Here is a 10000-nt window from a genome sequence, read left to right as displayed (position 1 = left end):
GCAAGCAGCTCACCACTTATCCAGTCAGTCAGTCACAAATCACCCTGTCAATCAAGTGGTTTAAAGAGGCTAAAGTCTCCTGATCGCCGCTAGTCAGTCAGGCTAACATGCCACTCTGTTCCCTCGCTGGTAATTGAAGCGTTCTTAATGGATAGATGTGAGTGTTTTATTGTGTTTTCTCATTTTATGGTATATGTTAACACTAGCAACACCGGATTTAGAGTGTGGTAATTTACTCTATGTCACTTAGTCAGGCTGGCACATGGGTTCAATGTACGTTGGCCTCTCATTAAAATCAGAGATAAACCATCCAGTAGGATAGATAGGATGCAATTTATTTCTGTAATTACTGTGGCATTGATTAGTAATGATTTGAACATTTTGCTGGTCGTATTCTTTAGTTCAATCCAAACTTTTTTTCTTCATGCCAGGACAAAAAAATAATTCCCTATAAACACTGATTCTCAGTCATTTTAAGGTATTATTGTTGCTAATTGTCTTAAATCAGCATCTTCATCACAAAATACGAGTATCAGCATCATCCTCCAAAAGCCTTTTTCGGATCAAACCCCAAGGAGATCAAACTAGTTTCAAACACTTGCTTAGTTTTAGGCCATAGTCAGGTAGAAAAACGTCCTCTGTTATTCCTAGTTTGTTGTATTTTCTCTGCAGAGGGGCACAGTGGTGTCCTCTGCCCAGAGGATGGACCTCCAGCTGGGTAAAGACAGAGGCAGGCTGGGTGGCACAGCCACAGGGACGTAGAGGTGATAGATGAAGGAGGGCAGGAAAAAGACTAATTGTTCTCATTACAGAACAAATAAAAATCAATACCTCTCAAAGCGAGGGGGAGTTGGTAGTGGTCTTGAAGGGCACTGTAGTTATAGCATAGGAGTGGATTTTCTTGGAATTACAAGCGGTGGCGAAGGCGCAGTGGAACCGATCACATTGGAATGCTAATTCCGATAAAGGACAGTTAGATTAATAGATGTGGCGGTCCAGCGCTGGTCCTTCTTCCCATAAAGCGGTGGGGGTGTTTGAGATTGAAGTTTTAAATGCAATTAAATGAGAAAACACAAGGCAAAAAGGGGAGATATTTCCCCAATTTTTTCAAATTAAAGCAGGAAATTTCATTACCAGGGGAGCATATTTTACACAGGCTATTACAAGGTTAATACATCTTCAACATCCCCCCTTAAAGTCCTCATATATTTGTTCAGGGATTGTGTTCTTGTATTTTAGTTTAATTGGGTATGCAGAGGCAATGCAGAAGGCCTACACACATACACACAAACAGATATAGATGAATGAGATTCTTATAAAGAAGTTCCCTTGAGGTTTAGTCTTACCTTAAATAAAACCACTATGTATAACCCTAACCAAGGTTGTAACTGTTGCCTCATTGCCTCACCACTATAGCTTTGATGTGAGCTGTTCTCTCTGACGACAAGCCAAAGTGTGTGTGTGTGTGTGTGTGTGTGCATATGTACCGTATGTGTCTGTTTGTGTGTGAGCCTGCAGACTTGAAGAGCAGCTCTCACTCCCATGTTGACTTGGACCTTTGGTTTGCTATCGGTGCTCATACTGTGTACAATGTTACAAAGCACTTAAAAAAGGTGATACTATAAAGAAGAAAAAAATACAATCCAAGAAATTAGAATGTAATGGTTGTTTCAGAAGGAATTTGCAGGAATATATTGTTTTGATTGATTTTAAAAAACTAAACTGGTTTGAACTGTAAAATGTCGATGCCAATCTCCTCAGTTTCGTCCCTGTCAGGTTGTTTTCCTCTGATTTAGCTTTTCTCTACTAGTCTTACAGCCGTAGGGACAGCACACTGTATGATAGAAATTCAACAGTGAAGCAAATTGGCAGAGCCACAGAGGGCGGATCGACAGCGAGAAGACAAGCTGGGAAGGAGGCGGAGTGCAGAGGAGGCAGTGTGAAAGATAGAGAGAGAGCGAGATGGAGATGATGATGGAGGGTGGGAGAGACTGTGGTGGTTTATATAACATCTCCAGCATGGTCTTTGGCATGCATCAGGGGGCTGAGCCATCAATCACTCCATCTGTGTAAAATCACGAGCTGACTCCAATATTGCTAAATATTTATACTGTCACATACACACAGGCGTTCAGATGAAAAGAGTCATTCATTAGGGCCTTCTCAGGCCTGTCAGCCTGGAGATGGAGATTAGAGAAGCAACCTCCCACCGCGCCTGCCTCTCCTCTCACCGAGCTCCTCAGCCCTATATATAGAGCCATCAGGACGATAAATATCTCCAGTAGGCCTCTGTTAGGTAAATACCCAGTAAATATGGCAGGCAGGATCGGAGACTAAGCCAAACAGACCTATGGGTCTTTGAGTGTGTGTTGTTTAGGAGTGTGAGTCACTCAACAGGGAGCAATAGGGACTTGTAATACCAAATACTGTATGGATGGCCAGGCTTTGATTAGTTGGCATCACTGTGATGTTTTGGTAAAAAAGGTGGGTAAACTGTTATTTCAGCTGATGATTACACAACCACCAATACAAAATTAAAATCAGTTCTATTTTCAGCCTTACTGTGCTGTAAGAATGTGTTTCTCATATAAATGGGGCCTGAACTGTAACTCACCTTGGTTTGAGATAATGAACTTTAATGTGTACTCTGGGGTTGATGTCAGAGGGTCATAATGCATAATATGGGATCCAATGTTTAGGGAGCTTGACCTATCTTAATCCCCATAGTTTGAGTTCTCCTCTCTCATTTTACAGAAGTGCAACTCCAAATTATTGGAGTAACCCTTTAATTTGTGTATTTTTGCTATCAATCTGTAGTTGCTCCACAGAACGCCTTTTTAAATAGAGGAGCAAATAACAGAGGAATCTGGATCATATTTTTCGGATATGTGTCTTCTATTTGCATACGTTACACTCAATTATTCCTACTATCATTCATAGTGTTGCACTTGCTTGTACACACAATGTGATAAATGGTCTGAAGTAGTTTGTTAAGAATGAGAAAAGAGAGCTTGATGGAGAAGTGCTAACTTTTTTTTACCTCCACCCACCGCCCCAATTCTGACATGAGGAAGGTGATCCCCTTTCCAAAGCTATTTGATCATCCAACAGATACTTTGTGTGGCGCATACTGATGCCTTAATGTCCTCCAATCACTTACCTACATTGTCCGACCAACGGAGGAAAAAAAAACGGAGGAAAAAAGCAGCAGATGCTCAAAATGTGTCATCAGCTCCCATAGTCTACCTTGAAATTGAATCAAACACCAGTGTGTTTGGATTGGTATTCATTTAATATCAACAGAAAGACAACCTTATGTATATCAATACATTTTCTCATTATACAAGTCAGTATAAGAGGATGCTAGCTAATGCTATTAGAGCTGAAATAATTAGTCAATTATTGTGTAGTTGATAGATGATTTTAATGTTAAATATTAACGTTTTGTATTGTTATTGGGACAAAACAGCCTTAGGCTGACATCCCGTACACCACACAGTTGCTCAATAAATCAATAAAGTACTCATCAGATACTAAATGACATCAAGTGTTCTTGAACTTCAGTACTAGCTTTGGACAAAGAAAACATTTCCTCCATGACTGATGACTGTAGTCAGGCCTCTGTTTGGTTTCTGGTCTTGGCCTTCACTGACATCTTCTGTAGCAATGTGCTTCTGCCTCTGTCTATATTCTCCTTTTATTCTCTTTCTCCCCTAACCTAATCTGGCCTTCTTTATTTCTCCACCCAGTTTTGTTTTTTAATTCTGAAGCAAGGCATTATGTTGTGATTGCTCATCCCATCCTGTTTGACGGACCTCAGATCAGTCCGCGGGCCAGGACATGGAAACAAAAAGACATCAGCAACATCATCTTCACACTGTAATTACAAGAATGGGGATTGGTGGGGGGGGGGGGATTTAATTTTGATTAGCAAAAAAGCTTTTATTTTCAAACTCACATACATAATTAATCGTTAAATCATGGGAGAGTGAGTGAGAGGGACAGATAGGGAGACAGTGAAAGGAGGATGGAGGGATGAACGGAGGTATGTGGCAATGGAGAGAAAGGGAAAAGGCATGTAATTATGTGCAGAAGTTCGACATCGCCAGTAAATCCACGGAGCCGTCTGACATGGCTAATTAAAGACGCAATCAAAGGTCCACCTCCAGAGATTTTTAAGAGAAGGCGAGAGAGAGGAAGAAGGAAACAGGCTAGAGAGATAGAAAGACTGACAGAAGGGAAAGGAATGATGGGAGATATGGGAAAGAAGAGTGATGTTCTCTTTGTTATTGTTTCATATGTCAACTGTCCCTCTTGGATTCCCAGATGAGGCTCTCACACGCCTTCTCTCTCTATTCTATGTCTGGCCCTCTGATCATTTCTGACCTTCATCTACAGAGTGCAAATAGCTTACACCATCAGGGAAACGCCAACAAAAAGTGGTGGTTGAGTCGTATCTGGTTGGTAATTTTGAAAGTTGAAATGATTTCTGGGGTAAATAATTAGTGATGCAACCTGGAGTCATCAGGTGTTTCAGGCCTTTCAGCATGAGACACCCTCTCGCTGACAGCCCCGCTGTTGTTTATCAGGCCCCGCTTTGTGCAACTGTAGCAACCTCCCACATGTTTGCTCTTTTTATTCATAGCCAGCCAGATGAATTCCCAGCAGCCTCTGTGTTGTGGTAGATGACGCTTGTCTTCCCTGTGATGCAGAGCAATACTTTCCTGCTGAGGCACTGCATCCTGTGCTAACTGTACTGGCTAACCTAGCCTTCATACTTGGCCTTCTTAATAGGAAAATCCCCTCCATCTGGTCCTCCCAGGAAGCGGTTAGCAGCACTGTTAGCTGATTTATCACTCGCTGAGAACAATTGTTACTCTCATTGATTGCATTACAATATATTTGTGGAAATGTATGTATGTATGTATGTGTGTATGTATGTAAATGTTTATGTATGTATATGTGTGTGTATGCACGTGTACATATGAATATCAATATATATCTGTACGTGGATTGTTCATTCAAAACACAAAAATGTATATAGTACCATAGGAGTGTTCCACAGTACTAAGGGTCAAGAAGGGAAGTAAAAAATATTTCTTTTAAATAATGAAAAGAATGAATTTCTGAGTTATGGAAAAGGTGTGTGTACACTTCTTCCTACTCCTTTTCAGACACGTCTACGTTGGTTAATGTTTGTTATTGTTTATTGAATGTTTTGCTTATTTAATTTATTTGGACATTTCTTATGACATTTCTTCTATTTCTAATGTTTCGTTTGGTTTAATTTTGAGATGTACTAAATAAATTAATTCATACATTTCAGAATCTAACTGAATCTTTGTCTGTATTTCTAAAAGGGGGTTTCTGTGTGTTTCTTATAAGTGTTGCTGCAGTATCTTGTATGTTTCTTGTAATTTCTTTGTTTATACAATTAAAATAGCATGATATTTTATTTTGAAGTGGTGTTAATACATCCAATCATTTTTTTTTTGTCCAAACACATGTGCTTGTGTATTTATTGATGCTAATTTGTATAGCTGAAAATCAAATAATATTTACTATGCTGTAACTAAGATGTTTACAGGATGGAAAGATGAAAAGCAAAGGTGTAGTTGGGATGGTTTCCCCAATGATTGATTTTTTTTTATTTGCTTCACCGTTTCACATCTCTCTCTCTCTCTCTCTCTCTCTCTCTCTCTCTCTCTCTCTCTCTTTTTCTCTCTCTCTCTCTCTCTCTCTCTCTCTCTCTCTCTCTCTCTCTCTCTCTCTCTCTCTCTCTCTCTCTCTCTCTCTCTCTCTCTCTCTCTCTCTCTCTCTCTCTGGGGGCACCGACCCTGGGGACACAAGGTAGATAGAGTTAGTGTGGACCAGATTATACTCACACTGGGTCATCCTCTGTCAGCAGAAAAAGAGCTGAGAGCAGGACGCTGACCTGTGTTCCCTCTGACCATTTTGTGTGTGTGTGTGTGTGTGTGTGTGTGTGTGTATTTGTGCACACTTCTCACCTTTTGAGCCCTTCTCAGCTCAATCTGTGGAGTACTACAATATATCTTATTGTCCAGGGTTTTGTCACTCTGGATGACTATCACTTGATTATATAGTTTTCTTGATTTACATGTTTTGGATTAATGTTCAGTGTTTGACACGCATGCCGGTATGTAAGATATGTTTCATCATTTTCTAAATCCACATTTTGTAATATTATACATGATATATGTACTGTATATCTATTCCGTGCAATAATTATTTTGCCATAAATGGAATAGCTTAGTTTATCAGTGTATCCACTACCAGTCTTGTTTACTTCTAGTTAGGTAGCAATTTCCTGTTTGTGGGGGATAACTATAGTTTTTTAGTTACACAACAGTTACACAACTTGTCTTTCAGCTGTTTGGAAGTGTTTTTCCTTTTGCAGTTACTGTCAGTTTAAACACACTGTACTCTTCTATTATTTCCAGGCTGTACTGTATGTGAAACCTGCTCATATGAGGAATGATCAAACATTTATTTGATTTCCTTCAAACCCTGTTCAAACTTATGTTTTCTTTGCGAGTGCGGCAGGAAAACCTCAAAATCTTGGCTTTATTCACATTTATGCTCATAGATGATGCTTCACTCTGGATATTATAATCAGCGTAATTTATCCTCACTGCTTCTACTACTTACTATACACAGGGAAGTGACGTGAAGAGGAAAACATGCAGGAAAAAATTAACACTGCGGGTGTTTCAGAGACTTACTTTTCTGCCGGACCCAAACTCTTCTATTTAGAACTAAAAGAAAAGTAAAGAGACTATTAACTACAGAAAAACAATATTTTCAAAGGAAGCAGGAAACACTATAGGGAAAAACTAATTAAAAAAAGCATGGCTTTCTGTGTTACAGAGGATGTTGTGTTTTTTTAAAGAGTCTTCATGAATGCGTTAAGTATACTAAACATTGTGTTACATCAACTGACAACAAAGAGTAACAACACAGACATTTTAAAAAGAATTTGTAAAATCACTCCTGCTTTAACGTCAAGCTGAAGCAACTGACATTAATATTGGCCTTCAGAGCCACCATATCAGTGTATCAGCCCAGAAGGCCCTCTGTCAGTCTGTGCCCTCATTTTCTTCTCTTTATTTGTCCTTGGGGTATGTTCAGTGTGTCTCCATCTCTTTCTCTCTGCCCAGTACACCCGGTGTCAATCTGGCCGCTGTATAATTGGTTGTTTTTTGGTCGGCCGGCCTGTCGTCCCTGGCGTTGATTCATAGCATTTGTAAAGGTGACAGTAGCGGCTGTCCCTACCAGACAAAGTAGAGCCATCACTAGCCAGACCTCAGCTGACCTGCTAGTTTGTGCGCACACACACACACACACACACACACACACATATACACATATGAAACACATGCAGCTTTGCCTAAGGCCTCACAGGGGAGGAGAGGCAGGTAAGGTCATCATGTACACAGCTCAACCAAAGAAGATCCTAAAGTATACACACACAAACACACACACATACACATATGGATGATTGACTTTTTGTAGTATGCAGAGAAATTCAACATATGTAATTGAATAAAACTAAATAATGTATACACTCACATACACATTAATGCACTTATAAAATATGCACATACAAGTACATACTTAGCCATACTGTATATTAACATACATATCCCACAGTAACATGTAATGCAATTCATGTACATACAGTATGAATAATACATTAAATGCATTAACACAGAACAGAACAGAAAAAGCACGCAAAAATGAATACAAAATAACAAAAGTGTCTTTCTAAAAATGATTATAAATCACAATAAATCACTAAATGATGCCTAAAATCATTGGAGGTGAGGAAAAAGTAGAAAAAGCGAATCAATCAATATACTTTTTTATAAAATGCAATGAAATACACGCACGGCCACGTAAATTTATATACATTTAAAACACACACAGATAAGTATAAACACCGAGAAACACTGACACACACTCGTATGCAGGCCTTCCCCAGTGACCTGGATACACCCACAGCTGACACTTTATCTACTTAGCAGTGTCACCTTCAAAAGCTTGCACTAGTGTGACACACACACCATCTCATCTGTAAAAAAAATCCCCCCCACAAATAACAGCTATTTGTGTGTCACAGTTTTAGGGGTCTCCATCACGCTCCTTTTAAAGCACCGGCTTCATATCTATAATTGAAGGTAATCGGCTGGTAAAAGGATTGTAAAGGGATTTGTGCTGTAGTTAAGAATTGATCATAAGCTCTGGCTGTTTCATGGTCCTGCCATTAACCTTGTAATTGATTTGGTGAGCATGTTTTATTTGCTGGGCTCTTGTGTTATGGTTTGATATAGTGTATTAGACTTTGGCTTACTGTAAGGTCTATTCAGGGTGATCTCTTTGTCTTTCATGTGTATTGTTGTGTTCCTCCATCCTTGTGAGAACCAATTAGGTTGTAGCGTGTGGTACGTGTGGGTTGAGGTGAGGGTTGAATTTCGGTTGCGGGATTACAACCAGAGCCACGTCCTCACAAGTAAAGCAAGAATAGCATGTATGCGTGTGTGCGCCGCTCGCCCTACTACACGTGAGCTCACATTTGCAGCAAGCTGACCTGTGTTACAGCGAGTGTAATTGATTGTATGTGTGCTGGTGTCTCGGTGTTAAGGTTAATATCTCTAACTGCTGGTAAGTGCTGTCTGACCGCTCCCCTGGCGGCCTCTCCGAGCTGAAGTAATGCCACTTAGAGGCCCCGGGCCCCCATTGCTGGCCAGCCCATTGATCTGCTGATCAATAATTGCATCTGTACACCGTACATTGAGCAGGGAGGCTCTCTCGCTGACCTGACGCTCACACACTGACTGATGTAAGCCACGCGGTCACGCCACACACATGGTTACCTAAGAGGTTCCAGAGGAGTCTCCAACTAAATCAGCTTTAGTTTAATTTCAGTATCATTTCATTCATTACACATTTACTCTAATTTCTTTCTCTGATAAAGATCCAACACAAGTAATAATTAGTAACTAGTAACTAATAATAATACATTTTATTTAAAGGTGCCTTTCTCTGCACTCAAGGACACCGTACACGGATACAAAAGAAATTTTAAAAAACAACAAAAAATAAGTATACAACAATAACAACAGCAGAAACAGGCAGAGTAATGGACATTAAGTTGGACAGGCAGTTTTAAACCAATGTCTTGAGTTGCGATTTGAAATGGGGGAGGGAATCGATGTTTCTAAGTCGGGGTGGGAATGAATTCCAGAGAAGGGGAGACTGTGATAATCAAGCAAGAGTATCAGAAAGAATTAGTGCATGGTGCTTTTAACAATTTCAATTCTTCTACTATTGTTTACAGCAATGCTTGGCAATAATAATGATCAGCTTTACGTAGAACTCACTTTTGGACCTGTTGGACTGTTTCTATTTATTCCATAATTCGCTACCAGGTCTGATCTTGAAAATCAACACACTTCCCAATGGTGCAAAGAAAGGCTAAGCTTTGCCTTTGACATTAGGTTTCTTTCATAATGTAGAATGCAACTACTTAGATTTAGCTCTTCTCTATTATTTGTCCTCCTGTTTAAATTTGCATATGTCTCTGTCCCTTCCACTCATCTCACTCTCCTTTTCCTTCTGACTTTTGTCTCTGGCGTCTTCCATATTGCTGTTTTCCCCACCAAGTTCTCACATAAGCCATCTAAAGTAATGGCAGGACGTTTGAATCTGATGTGCATAATATTCATGAATGATTCCCCACACATATACCATGAGCTTCTACAAGTTTATTATTAGTCACTGATTCAGATTTACTCGAAGACTTTTCTTGACACATTTCTGTCATCTTGAAATCGAAATGACATCATTGCGCATCTCTGCATCCTTCACTCCATCTCTTCCTTCTCTGTTGTTTTATTCCTCTCAGGGAGCCTCCATCTTGTTCAGAGCCAATAAAGCAGCCTGCCTCTCTCTCTCTCTCTCTCTCTCTCTCTCTCTCTCT

The 10000-nt window shown here is 39.9% G+C and overlaps 1 protein-coding gene and 1 long non-coding RNA gene across 2 annotated transcripts in view; one reads left to right on the top strand and one right to left on the bottom strand.

Annotated features, from left to right (window-relative positions):
- Nucleotides 1-10000, top strand: part of znf407 (zinc finger protein 407) — a 146892-nt gene that overhangs the window by 131393 nt on the left and 5499 nt on the right. The gene's annotated exons all lie outside the window — the stretch shown is intronic.
- Nucleotides 9827-10000, bottom strand: part of LOC117946355 — a 2830-nt gene continuing 2656 nt past the window's right edge. Inside the window, exon 3 of the long non-coding RNA XR_004657012.1 lies at nucleotides 9827-9837. This is a non-coding gene — a long non-coding RNA (uncharacterized LOC117946355). The remainder of the gene's footprint in view (nucleotides 9838-10000) is intronic.

This window comes from Etheostoma cragini, chromosome 6 (assembly GCF_013103735.1).
Source record: "Etheostoma cragini isolate CJK2018 chromosome 6, CSU_Ecrag_1.0, whole genome shotgun sequence".
Classification (NCBI taxonomy): domain Eukaryota; kingdom Metazoa; phylum Chordata; class Actinopteri; order Perciformes; family Percidae; genus Etheostoma; species Etheostoma cragini.
This window is presented reverse-complemented; position numbering and strand designations above follow the sequence as displayed.